The 18,074-nt window shown below is 39.8% G+C and overlaps 1 long non-coding RNA gene across 1 annotated transcript in view; it reads left to right on the top strand.

The window, feature by feature from the left end:
- The window catches only part of LOC110483364 (uncharacterized), a 161,283-nt gene that overhangs the window by 127,248 nt on the left and 15,961 nt on the right, over positions 1 to 18,074 (top strand). The window contains exon 4 of the long non-coding RNA XR_014953299.1: positions 16,419 to 16,480. This is a non-coding gene — a long non-coding RNA (uncharacterized LOC110483364). The remainder of the gene's footprint in view (positions 1 to 16,418; positions 16,481 to 18,074) is intronic.

Genomic DNA, 18,074 nt, shown 5'->3' with positions numbered 1-18,074 from the left:
TGTGGAGTGCAGACTAGCTACTTTTAGGTGTCTTCAGTGGGTTACATGAGAGAAGGATCAAAGAAAAATCCTTATTGAAAATTATCCTGTGCATGGAATGAGCATACCTAGTTGACAATGGTGGTGCAGTATAACCCTAAAAGAAATAGCAGAACCCACAGCTCAAAAGAATAAGAGCTAATCAGGTATTCTGAAGAATAAAATTCTGGAAAAATTACACTGGGTTAAAATATGCTTGATCTGTAGAAAGCACCCAGGTAGGAACTGGAAGAAAATACATAGTCACCATATGTATAGTTTAATTCATAAAGAACTCATGGTGAGACTCATGACTGATGACCGCTGACCCTGGTCCTGTGTTTGTGGAGGTGCAGCCACTGAAGGCTGAGACAATGCTGGATGGGTTGCCATGTTGATTTACACCTGCAGTTATCAGGTTATTGTGATCAAGTTTCCGTGTTCTTTGGTTGTTTGACAAAGTTTTCAACAAATACTGACAAGCAAGATCAGAACTGGCTATATCAGTGCAAAGCTCATCCATCCACATGAGGGCCCTCAGGAAAGCTAAATGTGATTGTACTTTAAACTGGGTCTGTTCCACTGCATTAAGCATTGAAGAGGATGTTTGTATTTCAATTTAAAGAAGTTTTATTTTCAAGTTCCTTTATTCTAATGCCAAAACAGAGCCTAGAAAAGGAGGAGTTGCATTTTTATCCAGGAAGTCAATAAATAGTGGAAAAAATCCCAAGAAACCCCAGTTGTGAGATGGCCTTTGCACCCTTTAAAGAACTCAAATAATTTGTTTTTGCATATTCAATATGTGAGAGCTTGCCCTTCTGTACTACTTTCCAAGCCTCTGCACAGGAGGAATAGGAAAGAGTAATCACATAATTCTGGGTGAAAAGAAGACCCTATGCCTTTCAATTTCTGTTCTCTGTCTTGATCCCAGTGTGCGTGGTGGGAAAATTGATGGCTCCAGGCACTTGACCAACTGTGTTTACCGAGCAGTGCTTAACCAGCTTGATAACAATTGCTAATTCTGAGTCAAACAGATTTATCTATGTAACTCAGTCTTTTTGTGTGCAATAACCTTTCTGCATGAGTTGCTTTTCCAAGATGGTTGGTGAAATGAAGTTGGATACCATTTCATTTGTACATCTGCTACTATTGTTTTTATTTACTTGAGCTGCAAAATTTTTGTGCAGCTTACAATACACACAGTGTTTTATTGGGGGTTTGAAGAAAAAATGTCTCATCTATGGAGCTAAGCAGATAAGAAGAGGGAGCCAGTGGACATTTTTCCAAATTCATAAGGAAGAAATTGAATTATTTGCACAGCTTCAGAAGATACATGTGCCAATGAACTGCCAATGCAGAGCATGAATTTGCAGACTGGCCTTCCGAAATCTGCCCAGAGCCATTGTCACTTTCTAGTTTTGAAATCTGCCTGCTTGGAATAGGAGCACATAAATCTCTAATGCTTGTGATGATACATGCTGAGTGCATTTCAATGGAACTTGCTGTAATGACTGATTTTCACACATCAACTATGCTCGTGAAGTATAACTTTGACACCTAAAACCATGGTTACCTGGAAAATACTGGTAGTGGAACATGCCAGAATTTTGTATTTCTGTCATTGGTATAGTCCAATTATGATGGGATTATTTTGGACATTTAAGCAAGAGAGTGGGACAGAATCCTCTTTTGTGAGTCTGTTTTACAAGTGATAAATTGAACTTCTGTACCATAAGAAAACCATATCTATACTAGAAAGCTTCCCAAATGCCCACATGCATCACAAAAATGGTAGACATTCTGTTTGAAGAGAAGTGTTCATGTTAAAAAAAGATTAGTAACTGGTAAAACATCAGATACAGACTTATTTTAAGTGTTACAAAAGGATTTATTCTTGAACTGGAATTGTCAGTAGGTACTACTTTGCTGCTAAGCAGTGAAGCATTGTATGACAAAATAGACATAATAAAATGAATGATTTCTTATTCCAGCAGATTTCTAGCTCTCTAGAAATATCAACCAGTGATATCTAGAAATATCATTGGAACTGATTGAGAACAGCTGGTTACACCTAGAAAGAGCTGACTAGATATAATCCACTTATCTGACTGCAGGAGAGCAAGTCCAGGGAGGAGATATTGATGACAGCAACAAAAATAAGGCAGTGAGGCAAGGTGATTTCAAGAAGAGAAAAGTGCTGCTTTTGAAGCAGACACTTCCCCAGTGATATATGACCAGATGGCCATTACAGGAGCAGAAATAGCTGATGGAATTTAGGAAATGAACTTATGCAGAACACATTTTGATTCTTTTGGTAAATGCTGTTGTTCAAAGATGGAGCAAAGTGCTTAATAGGATCTGTTCTCTGGGCTTTAGCGTGATCCAGTGAGTCCATATAGAAACCACACAAGAGATATGGTACAGACTGCAAGTGCTGCTGAAAATGCCCTCTTGGCACGTGGAATGATGAGACCGCTGCAGTGAATAAATGGTACTACCAGAGCATTTTCACAGCTTATGGACCATGCCTGGTTGTCAGCACTGTGTGAAAATGAAGAAAATCCTGCAGAAGTCGTGTAATTTTTAAAGTTTACCAGGAGATATCAATAAAAACTGCTGAGAGATGCAAAGTAGATATAAGCCAAACAGTTTTGCAAGAACATAGCAGCAAGACCCACACCTAGGGAATTTGGTTTTTTTCAAACAGGTCAATAAAGTCAAGCCTAAATAGATCCTTGAACAAAGATTATGAGAAAAATAAACACATTAGAGAGAAAAGTTTTCAATGCTATACAAGAGATCCTATGTAACGTGCTGACCAAAGAGCACTGTGTGGAAATTTAACTTAAGCTATCTCAGAAGCAAGAATAAGCAACATGTGTTTAGTGACTCAGATGATGACTGCACATCAGTTATAACCCACAAAATAATCAAAATATTGATTCTAAGGAGGAGAATGATGTGCATTATCATATCAACACTCGGAAAAGTAGAATTATAATACTATAAATTTGAGAAACAGTTTGTTCAGAGAGGTTTACAGCCAATCCACATAATTTCATTGACAAAAATCATGTACTTACATTTCTAACATTTGAAAAATTATTTTTGTTTCTAGTTCCTTAATTGCTGTAGGAATTTAGGTTTGATAATACGTATGAAAAATGCCATAATACAGAATAGATTTTTCAGCATTTAGGAAGGTACTGCTGCTAAGAATATAATCATATGCACAATGAGCAAAGATTATTATAATTATTGTGATCCTGTGACAGAGACATATGAAAAATAAAATTAAGGAAAAAATCTCAGGTGACAATAATAAAATTCATTTGTGTTTCCTTGACTTTTAGGATAATTTGGGGTAATCTAGAAAGTTCTCATGGCTTATTGTGAGACATTGATGGCAAGACTGTTACAGGCTGGAGCTGGATAAAAGTTTTAATAAAATGGCAAGGTATTATTGGCTCGAGTTGAAGTAAAATAGAAATCAGGTAAGTCTTTGATCAAGGGAAAAGCATTGTGTTGTGCAACCAGAATAATTCTGTGTGACTTGGGATAAAGCATATTTCTTTTAAATATTGCTGTTATTTTGTAAAATTTTTTAGTCCTGCTGTTAAATATTATCAACTTTTCTTAAAAGAGTTTCAGCTTTACAATGATGATCCAAACTTTTAATGAGAGAATGATATGGGAAGGGTTTCCTCAGGTTTTTTTCTCTCTCTCTCTCTCCCTCTCTCCCCCCCGAAGTGATGAAACTCAGAACAGGAGACAGCAGCTGAGACAGCCAGTCCATAGGAAGCCCTTCACATGCCTCTTGTGCTGAAGGCAATTCTTTGTCGCTTTGATCACAGGGAGGAAGTGGCCAGAAAAAAAGTTGAGTCCTGCCTGTGTGTGGCTGAGGGGGTGGTTTGCAGTGTTCCTACAAGTTCTTTGATTTCTAGGTGAGGTGTCTCCCCATTGTGCCTCCTCTGCTTGGCTGCTCTGGCCTCCCTGGTGGACACCACCTTCATTGCTGCGTGTTAGAAATGCTTCACCTTCTTGTCAGAGGGAAACATTAAAATGAATGAACTTGAGATCTGCAGAAGGGCTTGTTCAGATGAAGGGTGCTGGCAGCAGCCTGCTGGGCAGTGAGGGGAGGAATTGGGGCGGGCAGTGCATGGGGAGGGCAGGAATGACTGGGGGCTCTGCTGGCCTTCCACTGTGGCCAGGCTCAGCAAACAGGCTGACTGATGGGCTGAGCTGTCTGCTCTTACAGTTGTGGTTTTACACCTAATTGTGTTCTGGGGTCTTTTCTGCAGTGGTGCAGTAATGTCCCTAAGAGGTGGCTATTGTTAAAGTGGAGGGAGTTGTGGTGCTCTGGAAAAAAGGTGCTTGAAGTGAGAGCATAAAGATATATCTTTACCTGGATGTATGTTTATGTTTTATGGAGCTGCAAGAAATTATTTTTCTTCCTTTCACAGAATCACAGAATTATTTAGGTTGGAAAAGACCTTCAAGACCATTGAGTCCACACTTTGACCATTCACTACTTTGTCAATCAGGCCATAGCAGTAAATGCTGCTCCACTTGTTTCTTGAACACTTTTTGAAGTGGTGACTAGGTGGTCAAATAATTCACACAAACCCAGGAGACAGCCTGGAACTAGAAGATTTAGTTGTGGAGTTAGGTTTCAAAAGCTCCAAAAATGAATGTTTTCAGCAGATCTGGGCTTAAGTTTCAGTTTATTAGAAAAGTAAAGTTCGGCTGGAAAAACTCCACATGGAGATCCATTTCACAGCTTCAAATGTGGGCAGTGGGAAACAGTTTTGATGTCAGATTTTGTCTCTCTTTAATTCTAGCAAAACTGATTTTGTTTTTATTTTAGTTGTGCAAGAGAAAATTTAAAATGCCACTGAACTAGCTAGCACAACAGTGCTGCAGTTTCCACAGTCTCTTCTGAGTTCATCTGCCCAACACGATGTTGCACTGAGTTCCAGATAGAACACCAACACATTGTTCCTCATGAAGCTTCTTTATCACACCATTAAATGTTTGGAGAGAAATACATGTGCAGCTGAGTGATTAAAGGATAACTAAAAATCGCTTCTGTCAACATATCTTTAAAATTCTAAGAACATCTTCTTCTTCAGAAGAGTTTTAGTGTCAGGATGGAAAATGAAGGCGTAAACAAAACGAACCCTGTGCTATGCTTTGTGTGGCTAGTTAGACCTGCCTTCTGCCTCTCTGCTTGCAGGCTGAGGTGTGCACCTTCCCTCACCCTCCTCGTACAAGTGGGGGAACCTACATAAAACCTTTACTTTCTGAAAAGCCATCACAAAGCAAGACATCTATGTGCATATTCCCATGCGGTGGTTTCTGGTAGCTTCCTTTTTGTGTAAACCTTCTGACTTGTTTATTCTTACATTTAATTTCTTGGTGGAGTACTGGGGCCAAGTCCTTAAGTGGTATAAATCATGCTGATGCCATTAGCAATGCTGACTTCAGCAAAGCTGTTCTGATTTATAGCAGCTGAAGATCTGGACCCCTATTAAAAGTAGAGTTTTCTCAACTCTCAATACCTGGACATTGTTGTAACCTAATGCTTAGGAACAGATATAGCTGAAATAAATAAATAAATGCATAAATGCGAGAATATTATAGGATGTGGCTCTGTTTCTGTGGCAACCTGATCTTTTTCTTATCCAGTTCTTTTTTTCTCTGTCAGCCAATTTAACCTCTCTATCTGTCTGTTAAAACTCCTCCTCATTAAGCACAAGGTTTCAGGATTTTTGCAAGAAAAATGTAGGCAGAGAAATATCAGCTTTTGCATCTGTTTGGTGAATTAAAAAAAAAGAAACATTGGAGCTGTAAGGGAAAAATGTGGAGGAGGGTGAAGGTAGCAGGAAGTGTAATTGTATTAAATATAAAAATATGAATCAGTTTGGATTATCAGTCTGTAAATTGGTAGCAGAAATGCTACCCATAAAATGTGAATATTTTTTTCCTGTATTTTTTCCACTCTACATTACATTAAGAGATGCTCTGTCACTTAGGTGTACAACAGGGCACAGCTTGGAGTAGTATGTGATGATACTAGTTATACCATTGTATGTGACCAATACCATTTAAAAGCAGAATTTGCTGACTGAATGGTTTGATGGGCTGGTGTTGGAGGTGAAGCTGGAAATTGTGGCAGTTCTCTGTCTCTTTCTCATTTTCATTTCTGAGTCACATTTTCAGCCATGGTGACAGGGCTTTCACATGGAGAACTGCCAATAAAGGATTCAATTCTTTTCTGAAAGACTCCTGCTAATTAATTTGTGCTCTGAAATGCACCTTAAATGACAGTGGAGGCTTCTGAGCTGTTCCTGAGTGCTTTCTACCAGGCAAGGTTGATCTTTCTATCACAATTTTGGGCACGACTTTTGTCCTGTCCACAGTCCTGGTTATATTACAGTGATTTTTTTTTTTTAATGTGGTGATCTCACACAGCATTGGAAGCAGTGACATTGCTATTCTCTCCCTCTTTGTTTTTTTGATTGCTGATGAATGTAGTGTACTTCAGTGGCACAGTGCTGGACTTCCACAGAGGACAGGAGTGCAAGTGCCCAAGTGAAAAGATATTATAGAAGATTGCAGAAATGTTCTGCATTTTTGTCACCCATGGCAGCCAGTATTTTTAAGCACATCTTGTGTAGATACATTGCTGCAGGAAGCTCCCAGTTGTTCCTGATCTCAGTATAGTCTTGGTCTTGTCAAAGCTGTGATTTCTTTTCAGTAGAGGAGGGTTAAGCAGTTTGCCCATAGGTGAGATCAGAAGGCATGAAAGCTCCACAGGGGTGAAGGGTAAAAATGTCTTTTTTTTTTTTTTCTGAAGGAGCATTAGTCAAGTTTATGTGCTATATATAAAAAAAAAATCATTGTGAATTTTTATGATACAGCTTGTATATCTGAGAGGAAGACCTACACTTCAATGCAAGTAACACTAGCTTTTGCTCCTCTATCTTTCATGCTTCCATCAACTGTAATTCTTCCTTTACTCTTCCTGATTTCAGAACATTTGTTACAGGGAAGTTTATCCCAGCCATGTCTGAACATGCATCTTGGCAACATCTCTTTCAGTGTCCCTGTGAGCCTGGTTGCCAGGAGGGAGCCAAGGCCAAACACAAAGATATGGCCACATTTCTGACTTGCTCAAGGCACAGTTGTGAAACTGGTTTATCTGTTGTAAAGGTGTTAATCAGGCCTGTAAGAGAGAACCTCAGATGCAATACGGCCACTTTTCTCACCCAAAGTATTCGGCAGAGCTTTGTGTCAGAGAAGACAGATGTAAAACTAACTTGAGCATTTTGTGTTGATTCTAGGTTTGTTGAGCCATGTTGCATGTGCTTTGCAGCCTGGAGGGCTCGTTTGAAGCAACTGGGTTGGATTTTTAGAAAAAAAATGTATGTCTCAATCGCTAGTCACTGATCAGGGTGTGCTGCACAGAGAAGGTGCTAACATCTGATTATTGAGGGATGTCTCTGCCCAAATTAAGGTGCAAATTAGATCATATGCTGAAGTCAAGAGCACAGATTTTATTTAACAGTGAATGTGAGGTAGAGAGATAGAAAAAAATAGAAAAGAGGAGTGAAGGGGGAGAGAGAGTAACCACCCATGGACCCAGTAGCCTCTTGCTGGTCCTTCTTCACCTTGGGCTTCTTGGTGGTGGAAGTCCTGAGATTGTTCAATACTTTTCATTATATGTACATTTTTATAAACAAAGGAATTAATGCTTCTTGGCTATACAATTCTCTTATTCTACTGCTTAAATTATTCCCTTGCTTTTAATGCTGCTTAGGCCCATGCTCAGTCTTTCTTTTCTTTTGAGTGGGTGGGTTGTGAGCTGGTGCCAGAGTTTTATCCAGCTCAAGCTGACTTCAGCAGAATTGCTGAGTTGGCTTTCCTTATGGATTATTCTTGTCTATTTTCAGTGATACATTCTTCTCCCCCAGCTTTCTTTACCTCCCCCTAGGGCTGAGATGACGCTTGGACAAAAGCCTGGGGTGATCTTTGTTTGACCAGTGGTATGCGTATGAACAGTTGCCGTCCCACATAATTTGCCACAGTGGGAACCCTTGCCTGGATGTTGGACCTCGCCAAGCCTGCAGCCAGTGCCATTTTGTTGCTCCATTCTGTGCTTCCCTCGTGGCAAAATTCTTCTCTGGTAGCAATGCTCGAGACAGACAACTGTGATCTTGAGGTCCTTACGCCATGTAGTGGCTAAAATGGTGTTTTCCAAGGACTTTCCCCCAGTTCACGTGGGTTGTCCATGGGGGTGGTGAAGATAGTGGACAGTAGGAGAAAAGACTGAAATAGCAGAAGCAATAAAACGAGAATCATAGAGCTACCAACAGCTATGCCAATAGTTAAAAATGCAAATCCAATTGCAATTATCAACCCCACTCATTAGCCACTGTCCCCACCCTGTGAATCCCAGAGATTGGAGTGTTCTTTAATGTGTGGTGGGTGTGAGGAATTCCACAATGCCATGCCTGATGGATGTGGAACCAATATGTCATGAAATTAGACATAGAATTACACAGTGGGTCTTGATTTTTAGATCTCCTAGAGGGGTATCCCAAACAGTCAGGTATAAAGATGCATATTTTCTGTGTCAGCCAAGTCTCAAGGGGATCTTCAGGCCCTGTAGTACAATTGATTACTTTTGCACACTGGAACAAGTATAAATAGATTTCTTGGGGAGATGTGTTCACATACTTCAAAGACTTTAAAATAGGGTTCTTAACCACATCCACAGAAGAATTTTATAGCTAATGTCCCCCTCCCACTGGGTAATGAAAAATTAACTTTTAGTGCTCAAAATTCTCATACAAAATGCAAAAATATTATCAAACAACAGGTTCTGATCTTCAGAGTCATTTGGTTCCCCTGGAGATACTGGTTCAAGCCAGTATGTATCGCTTCCTCTAATTATGCCTTAGATAAACATGGTGGAAGCAGAGAATGGGATGGAGGAATTCCCATAGGAAATATCATACATACTCTTGATTGAGAGTATTTTCTTTACCCATGAAAATGTGTCCTCTGGTAATTCTAGGATGCCTTTGCTCTTGCACAAGACTTCTTCAAAAGGAAGAGAAATCTTGAGATTTTGCTACAGGAGGGTTCTGTATCACCAGCAAAGTGCCCAATTATAGACTCACAGATAAAAGGGCCAGAGGGAGCCCTTTATCTTGCCTGAGCTCCTGCATAACACAGAACGTAGAATTTCACCCACTGATTCCTGCACCAAGCCCATAATTTGTCTGAGCTAGACAATCTTTACTGTATGCTCTGAATTTATGCTTTATTTCCCATTGTGGGATTGTCTCCTGTGCTATGATGCACCTCCAGAGGAGAGCAGCTGCAATGCCCTGTTCCCCCTGCCTTCAGGTGGTCCTCTTAGTGCCGTGGGGATGAGGCTAGGAAGCAGCTCCCTGGGGGTCAGAGGACTGCAGACTTCTGGATTGTGGTGCAGGGATCTAGACAGATGCTTTGAGGGTGTGCTGGGGCTGCAGGAGTCACTGCAGTTGCATAAAGATGGGAAGCCACAGTAGTGGAGGGAGTGGGAATCTACTTGAAGTAGTGTGGTCCAGCAGGAACTAGATTGAGCTGTCAAATGCATGTCACATAACCACTGATCACCCACCAGGTCATTATAGAGCTTGAGGGGATTTATGAGGACAGCTCAGGGAGTTGATTCTTATATTTTGTTTGCTGTCATTCTACTTCTTATGGTGGAAACTTTTTTATTAAATATTTACTTGTTTAGAATTTAAGTATGCATTCTGATGCACACTATAGTAAAGCAACTCTAAATATTGAGCTAGTAATTCTACTGAAAAACATGTCTGAGATGATAGCTCACACAAATGTCAGAAGACAACAGGTACATTTAACTCAGTAGTCAGTTGGATAAACTGATAAGGAAAATATAGCTCTTTAATCTGATGTCTATCAAGGGTATACTTCACACCCCTACACCTAGTTTCAGGTCTGTCTTTGTTCCAAATTAAGCTTTTCTATTTAAATATCTTGGTTCAGCCTTGATATTAGCCAAAATGGTGATTGCCGTCTTTTCTGGAAAACAGGAATGAGCAAGCTTCCTTTGCTGTCAATTGCTCCCTGCTTTCTTCTGGTGATACCAGCTCTTCCCTGGGAGGGGTGTTTGCTCTGGAGAAAATGAGGAGTGAGATCAAGACAAAATATAAGGAAAAAAAAAAAAAAAAAGGTGAATTTTAGTTTTGATAAGCAAGGAACTGCTGTGGATATTTCAACTGTCCTGGTGCAACAGCAGTGCTTCACTCCAGCCACTCAGACTTCCAAGGACCTTGGTGGAGCCTTAGTGGATATGATGCAGGTAGATGAACTCCTTTGTGCTTAATAAGCAGTGTTATGTGCTTGGTAGGATTTCTTCTGCATTCTAGACAGCTCTAGGTATGCTCATTGGGCCAGCATGAACTTGTGGCAAGCTAAAGTGTGGCTCAGACTGATAGCAGATGGGATCACAAGATGCACAGTTGGAAGACAGAAGGCTGTGAACTGGATGGCTTTGTTGGAAGTGGACTCTGGCAGAAGATTAGGATCACCATGCTGCTCGCTGAAATGCTGAATAACATTCCTTGTGCCCCTTGTTAAAAGCGTTTTTCTAACTGATCCCAAGTCAGAGCTGTATTGATAAAAGGAAATGTGGATAAGAATAAATCCTAATTTTATAGCTGAGGCAGTGAATAAGGTAGAATGTGCTATTTGCTTTTGCTAACATCTTTTAAATTAACACTGCCTACAAAACAGGCCTGTGTGCTTCTGGCAGTCTGTTCTCTCCACAAACTCCAGTGCACCTGAGTTTATTTCTTGCCAACCTCATGAAATCCAGGGAATATTTCGATAACTGGATCTATGTTAACACCACATTTTGTTTCTGTTGATGGTATTTGCCAGGTGCTTCATCTTTAACAGCTATTCTGGCAGGAGGGTTGCCAGCTACCATAACGCTTGGGAGGCTAGTAGCACTTAAGGTCTTTTTAAATTTTTTATTTCTGCACTGTGTATCTCTTTGAAGAAGTTTTGTATTTTTTTCCAGAAATAACCTCTTCTATTCTAAAGGTGTGAAGGAAGTTTGAAAATACGAATCTTAAGGCTGAAACCCGCATTTTAAGAAATGCCATATAAAATATCATCAGATCAGAGGATGTGATCAGTGGCTTCTTAATACTCTGACTGCAACTTTTCTTAGGTAGTCTTTTAATTTTTCCATGGTAGTCTTCCATGTTGCCTTTTTGGCTGTTGTTTTTGTTGTCTTAAACAGTGCCAAAAGAGAGAAAATAAGAGCTCTAACATTTGGCATCTCATGAAATACGTTATCAAATTAAAAAAAAAAATCAGCAGCACAATAGCTACATTATATCATAAACTTGAGAGTTCTGTATTGAGACTTCATTATAATTACTCCAGGCTGAGTTAATTGTGTTAGGTGTGCCAAAAATCTAGGGGTTTCAGATGACTGAGCAAACCTTTAATTGACAAATGGAGATGAATATCCTCTGTCCTTCAAAACTCCCCATTTAGGAGACAAACTTCTGCCACTCATTTTTGAAATCTTTGCAATAGTTGATAGCTTGGCACTGAATAACCTGATTTTGCTGGCACATATATAAAATGTCTCTCCATAGCAACAAGAGATGATAATGGTAAAAAATGCAGCTAAGCCATATATGTACAACTTATTCTGTTGCTCCCTATCCAGTTTGCCTTAAGTGACTTTTCCTTTCATACTCAGTATAAAGCTACCATATAGACTTTTAGGGAGGAGTGGTACCAAGACACATAGTTAAGCTTTACAAAATTGAGATGAATTTAGCAGTTATCCTTCACAAGCATTGCCTTGAATAGTGCAAGAAGGACAATGGGAAAGTGACCATTTCTCAGTCGAAAGCAGTTGGAGTCATGTGCTAGGATAAATTTATTTGCAGATCTTTCAAAATCCTGTTCTTGCTTCTTGCTCCAAAGTTCTTTTCTTACTAAATTCACTGGAACTTCTATCTTATTCCCATTTTAACAGGAAGATGTAATTGTGGACTCTAGTTAAATAGAAGACAAAGGAGATTAATGCAGTAAGAAAAGGGAAGGGCAGGATGGCAGCAAAAGTTCACTTGCTTTGGCCAGTGATGTGCAAATCTCTATTCTAAACATTACAAATGTTTTTAGTAAATCTTAAGAGTTATTTGATGATGTCATTCACTGTTTTCACTAAGTTGCTTTAAAGCTTTCTGCCTGAATGCCTGGTGTTAGGAGAATATACCTCCAGCCTGTGGACCCTATCCAGTTTACAAATCCAGTGGCTTTCTGCCAATCACAGTCTTTCCCAGATGATCTGCGATGCCTTTCTGTCTTGACTTGCAACAATTCATCCATAATTCAGCATTTCAACAACTCAGACCTCTGTGTGATTGCACTAAGACGGTGGATCCATTCCCATCCGATCTAGAAAATATAAGGCTTTGCACCACCTCACCACCTAAAAGAGGGCTGGTTACTATGCAGAAGAACAAGTGAAAGAGTCTTTATCACAAAGGGTTTCATGTGCACGCAGAGAGGAGGAACAGCAATGGGCAGGGCTGGCTGTACCAGGCAGTAAGAGACATCACTGTTCAGGAAGGAGGGTAATCATCCCAGCCCACCTACCACATTTGTATGTCTCTGTGTATGACTATAAAGCACAGGTTTCTATCCTGCAGTCATACCCAAAAGAGTGGGACTGTGGTGTGTGAAGTGTGAGTGTATGTTGGCAAAAATATATTTTAAAAGGGGCCATATCCCCTCAGCACATTTCTCAAAAGACCATTAAGACCCCATGGAGACCTAATCCTCTGCTCCCCTGTACCTGAAATTTTGTAACCAAAGCTCTAAAAAATCTGCAGCATGCAAAATTAAAAGCAGATGCAGCATCTCAGCTGCCAAGAGACTGTACTATATTCATCCAGATCCTTATACTCTACACAATGGTGTAGCCTACTTAATTTTTCCTTAATGAGTGCTTTTTATCATAACAATTTTTCCCTCCCAAAGTGACTCACTGTACAGCCAAAAATAAGCATTTGAGTGGAGACTAAGAGTAATGAAGAAGCATCCAACCTCCTGTTGTAGTCACATCTCTACTCAGGAGTGGGCTAGGAAAGGACACAAGGAGCACGGGGCTAATGATGAGTGGCTTGAGGAAACTGACCACACAGCCCAGTCACCTTTTTCTTTCACAGTTTGCAATATTTTGCACTCATAATGTCTTTTGCTTCTGACATTTAATAAAAGCATAAACTAAATTGTCTCAGCCATATAAAAAAAAAAAATCTTGATATTTATTGACACCAAGTGATCTGCAAAACATAGTTGATATTTTTTCCTACTTTCTTTCAAAGTATCTGCAGCTTCAGAAGATCCAGCATAAGACATAGTCACACTGCGAGGAACCGAATTATGATTAAGCTTGTAATAATAGCAGAGACATCTGTCTGTTTTGAGCAACAGGTGTGCCACCCCTCCTTGCTTCTTCTCCTGAAGGAGAATTCTATGAAATGAAGGAGGATGAGGTAATCACAATTGTCTCTAACTTTAGACAATAAGGCAAAGCACTGTTCTGATTTTTCTTTACTGCAGCTACACAGATTAAGATACTCTTGTATACCATAGCAATTGTGTATAGACTCATATCCAGAGTAAAGTCAGGAGCATTTTTATTATTTAAGACTTTTTTTTAGTTGCATAAAAGTCAAACTTTTTAAAATTTTTCATAGTATGATATTAATCATCTGTTTTGATGTGGAATAGTAGTATATGGTTGTAGGTAACATAAAGAACACAGCTGAGATGACACTGCCAGTGGAGATAATGAAATTGCTCAGATATAAAAAGTTAGGTTTGAATACTGCTGTGGATCAGAATCTAATTGTGTTAAATTTTTATTTGATGCTCAGTTTTACCTGTTCTTAAATTACACCACAGTATAGATGTAAAAACCCAATATTTTACTCTAAAAAAGTAATTTAGCTTAAGAATAATCAGAAGCTTGAAGCAATTATAACACTAACCAGACTTTCAGAAATACTATCTTCAAACAAAATACTTCCTTGGACAAATATCCCCTAAGCTGCATTACCTGTACACCCTGAACACCTTACATTATTCTTGATCGAAACACTGAAAGCATTTTACTGGCCCATCATTGTACTGAGAATGCTCCAACAATTACATTTTATTAATCCTTTTTCTTATCTTTTTAATAAATGCCATTCTGGTTATTTTTTGCATTAAAAAAAAAAAAAAATCCTTTCCTGGGTAACAAGCTCTGTACATTCTGTCACATAGTCAACATTACTGCTGATGGACAGGTTAGGTTTTTTCTTTCAAGCTAATGATTTCATTGTCTGAAACTCATGCTGGTATTTGAGACATATTTTCAAGTTTGAAATCCCAAAATGCCAGAAATATGAAGTGAATGTGGGCATGGCAAATATTTTCAAAATAATTGGGAGAAAGGGAACAGAACAGAAAAGTGAAGCATATATATAGCAATAGCTGTTAAAAAAGTGTTTAAAGCCAAATGTCAAGAGAAATAGATAAGGAGTTTCTTCTTTAACTTAAAGCAATGATGAAGAAAGAATCTGCTGCAGCACAGAGAGCTATAGAGAAGTGAAAATGGTTCTGCTTAATGCACAGTCATGCCCTGGATTTCATGCCCAGATCTCCCCGACACCTCACAAAAGACAAGAATACATCAGTGGCTCCAAAGCAGTTTTGCTGTCAAAGCATGAATGCAGGCAGCAGGGAGAGGCCAAGTTTTTTCTAGAAAGCCAACTCCAAAAATCATTTTGCTTCTTTCTCCTGCTGCTGTGGTTTTTTTTTTTGTGTTTTTTTTTTTTTGTTTGTTTGTTTCTGGGTTGTTTTTTTTTTTTTTTGAGGTTCTCTGGAAACCTATTTTATAGGTAGAAAAAGCAAACTGAACAGACTGAGATGTTTCCTTGCAAGACTGCAGACCACGGCCATGTGTGCAGGGCACAGGAGTCCAGGCTGACCCATAAACAAGCTATTAAGGTACTAAGTCTTCCATGTCTTGTTATTGCAGAGCTGGAAGATGGACTGATATTAGTGCTATTCCTTGAAGACCAGTTTAGCTTTCACAGGCCTCATCATTTCACACAGGACAGGTCAAGCTTTATAAATGCCAATTTCATGGCATGTGTAATTTCCAGCATCCGCTTACCTGCTCAGAGCCCAACTCCACATTCTGATAATTCTCTTACCCTGAATTTAAACAAGGCTACTTCCAGAGACATCTGCAGGATTGGGCTTGAGAAACTAATGCTGTTAGGAATTTGTTGCAATTAGAAGTACTGGGAATTAAGTGCTTTATTTTTTTAAAGGGCAATTCAGAGGTGAAGAAACGGAAAAAATCATAATCCAAGAATAAAGATCTACTTCCAAGTCTTCTATCTCTGTAATGTAAAACAATGTGATCATTACACAAATTTTGTATGGGAGCACAGGGCATTTTCTTGTCAAATGGTACCCACATCTGCTGCCCCATAAAACGGGAGATATTTCTCTTGATTCCTCAGTAGGTGAGGGGATCAAGGAATGTGAATTTAGGGGGTGAAGATGACATCTGGTGAGTGCTTATCTGTCTCAAGGTTCACCTGCAGCCTGATTGTGAGTACAGTTGCAGTGCTGCCTCTTTTTTCCTGCTTTTTTCCTCTGTGTATGTGCACATGCAGCTTTGCTTTCATTAAATACAGATTTCCTTGATGTTTATGAAGGATACATGTGTTTCTCTATCAAATCACTTGCAATGGAATATGCCAAACTTCCCAAAGCAAATACAAGCTGCCTGCTACATATCGACTAGAACATAACACAGAAGCCAAATCTCATCTCAGTCCTTTCCTTGGGAACGATTAATACTCACTCATCTGAGTCCAACTTTCTAGAGCTCATGTTACAATGTTCCTGCTCAGTTATGCTTAAAACACAGCAGTATATGGTGTTTCTATATAAGGAACATACTAATGTGTTTTGTCACCCAACACATGGTAAAAGTGTTTCAGTTCCCAGGAGAAATGGTCTGTGTGTGTGGGAGTTCCAGCCTCACAAGTCCAATTGCATATATTTGCTGCAGCATGCTTCACTTTTCTGAAAGTGAAATCAAACCAACTCCAATAGTATAATTTTTTCTGCTTTAAAGAAAAAAAAAAAAAAGGACCAAATCCTGGTAGAAGACTAAAGAAATACTATTAGCAGCATGCATGCACTTACTAAAGAGAGAGAAAGTGGAAACTGAGTTAAAGGAACGAATTGGCCTCCTTATGTTTTGATATTGCTTACAGGGCGCCACAAGGGAAGATGTGTGTGGTTTTGTCATGGACTTTGATGGAGGTGGGTATCTGAGGTAAGCCAATGCAATGAGACTATCCTGTATGATATGCACTGTGAAGCATCACTGTGGGGCTATGATGAAAGAAGTGACTGGTCCAGGGGGAGCAGCTGCAGGGGGAGGTTTAATTACTGCTATGCTCTGTGCCAGCCTGCTTGCCCATTTGTCAGCTCCTCAGCTTTGTCTTGCTCTATGCAGCTCCCAAAATGGAGCCCCAGACAGCAATTAGGCAGCACAGAAAAATGCACATCTATAGTAAGCAAAGAATTGCAATAAAAACCCCCAATATGTTTCCTAGCTCTTTCCAAATGCTGTTTGACTTTCCCTTACTGATATTTCTTGTTAAAAGAGATGTGTTCTGCAGTGTCCACACATTAGTGCTGAAGAGATGCAGCCTTTTCTGTCTGCCAGTGACTACTTGCTGCTACTCACCTTGATCTTCTAAAGGCCTGCCTAACCTCATGTTGCCCTGTAAAACTCACAAAATTATCAGCAGACAGTTCAAAATAGACTGTGCAGTGCTTATGGATGTGGGACAGAACTGTGCTGCTGTGGGTGTAGGTCCATGTTCCCTGGCCTTTTCCATAATTACTGTTTAACTATATAGGGGTTTTGTCTTTGAACAGATGAGTGCAGTGCAATGAAGCAGGGGGAGTTATTGGAAAATTAAACCAAAAAACAACAGAAAGGCTTTAGGAAAGAACATTTGTTTGATGGGAAGAAATGAGGGAAGAATGAGACAGTGATGAATTGTCATGTAGGTGATATTCCCAGGGCTTTCTCCCAGGCCATTGTCAGGATTAGCAATAGTGCCAAGGAGGTCATTAACTGGTTAAGCAGACTTTTACAGAGGAGGAAAAAGAGATGGCTGATCCATATATGATATATGAGTCTGTGTTTTTAGCAGGGTTAGTTGAGAGCCCTTCAAACTGCCTGAACTACACCAAACACCACAGCTGCATTCACAGATGTATTCAGGGGTGAGGAGCAGGTTTGCATCCATCTCCATCCTGCTTGGCCTCATGGAGGATGCTTGTTATGCAGACTAGTTTTTTTATACTAAGAGCAGGTGCCTGGTAACTTGAGAGTCTTGAGGCATAGACTCATGAGTTCTTGCTAATTCTGATGCAGCTGGACTTTGTTAAGCAGTGTGGGTGGGTTTTTGGGGCTGCAGCATGTGTAAAACCTGTTCCTTGATCCCCATGCCCCTTGCTTGCCTTCAGAGAGCTGCCTAGAGATGCTCTGAAATGAGGACTTATCTCTTCACAGGGAGCAGAGACAGCCAAAAGTAGTTTTTGCAGAGCACAATAGTCTTTCTAAAGCAAATTGACATTTCTTGGTCAACTGGCTGAGCACATTGCTTGGGTAGGGGCTCTGCCCCACAGCATCCTTCTTGGACAGAGAACAACATATCTGCTCAAGCTTTCTTTGTCAAACCTGGAAAACATTTATCAATGTCTCTCTCACTCACACTTATCCAGCACATCTCTACCTCACCTGCTGCTTACCCTCACAGGACCCCTCTGGCCAAACTGTGTTCCATGTTTGGAAAGCAATGCTCATGAGGAGAGGATGCTGCTTCCACATTCTTTTCAGAGAAGCTGTTCAA

Source organism: Lonchura striata, chromosome 2 (assembly GCF_050655825.1).
Source record: "Lonchura striata isolate lonStrDom1 chromosome 2, ASM5065582v1, whole genome shotgun sequence".
Lineage (NCBI taxonomy): Eukaryota > Metazoa > Chordata > Aves > Passeriformes > Estrildidae > Lonchura > Lonchura striata.
Note: the sequence above shows the minus strand (reverse complement) of the source record. Positions and strands in the feature narration are given on the sequence as shown.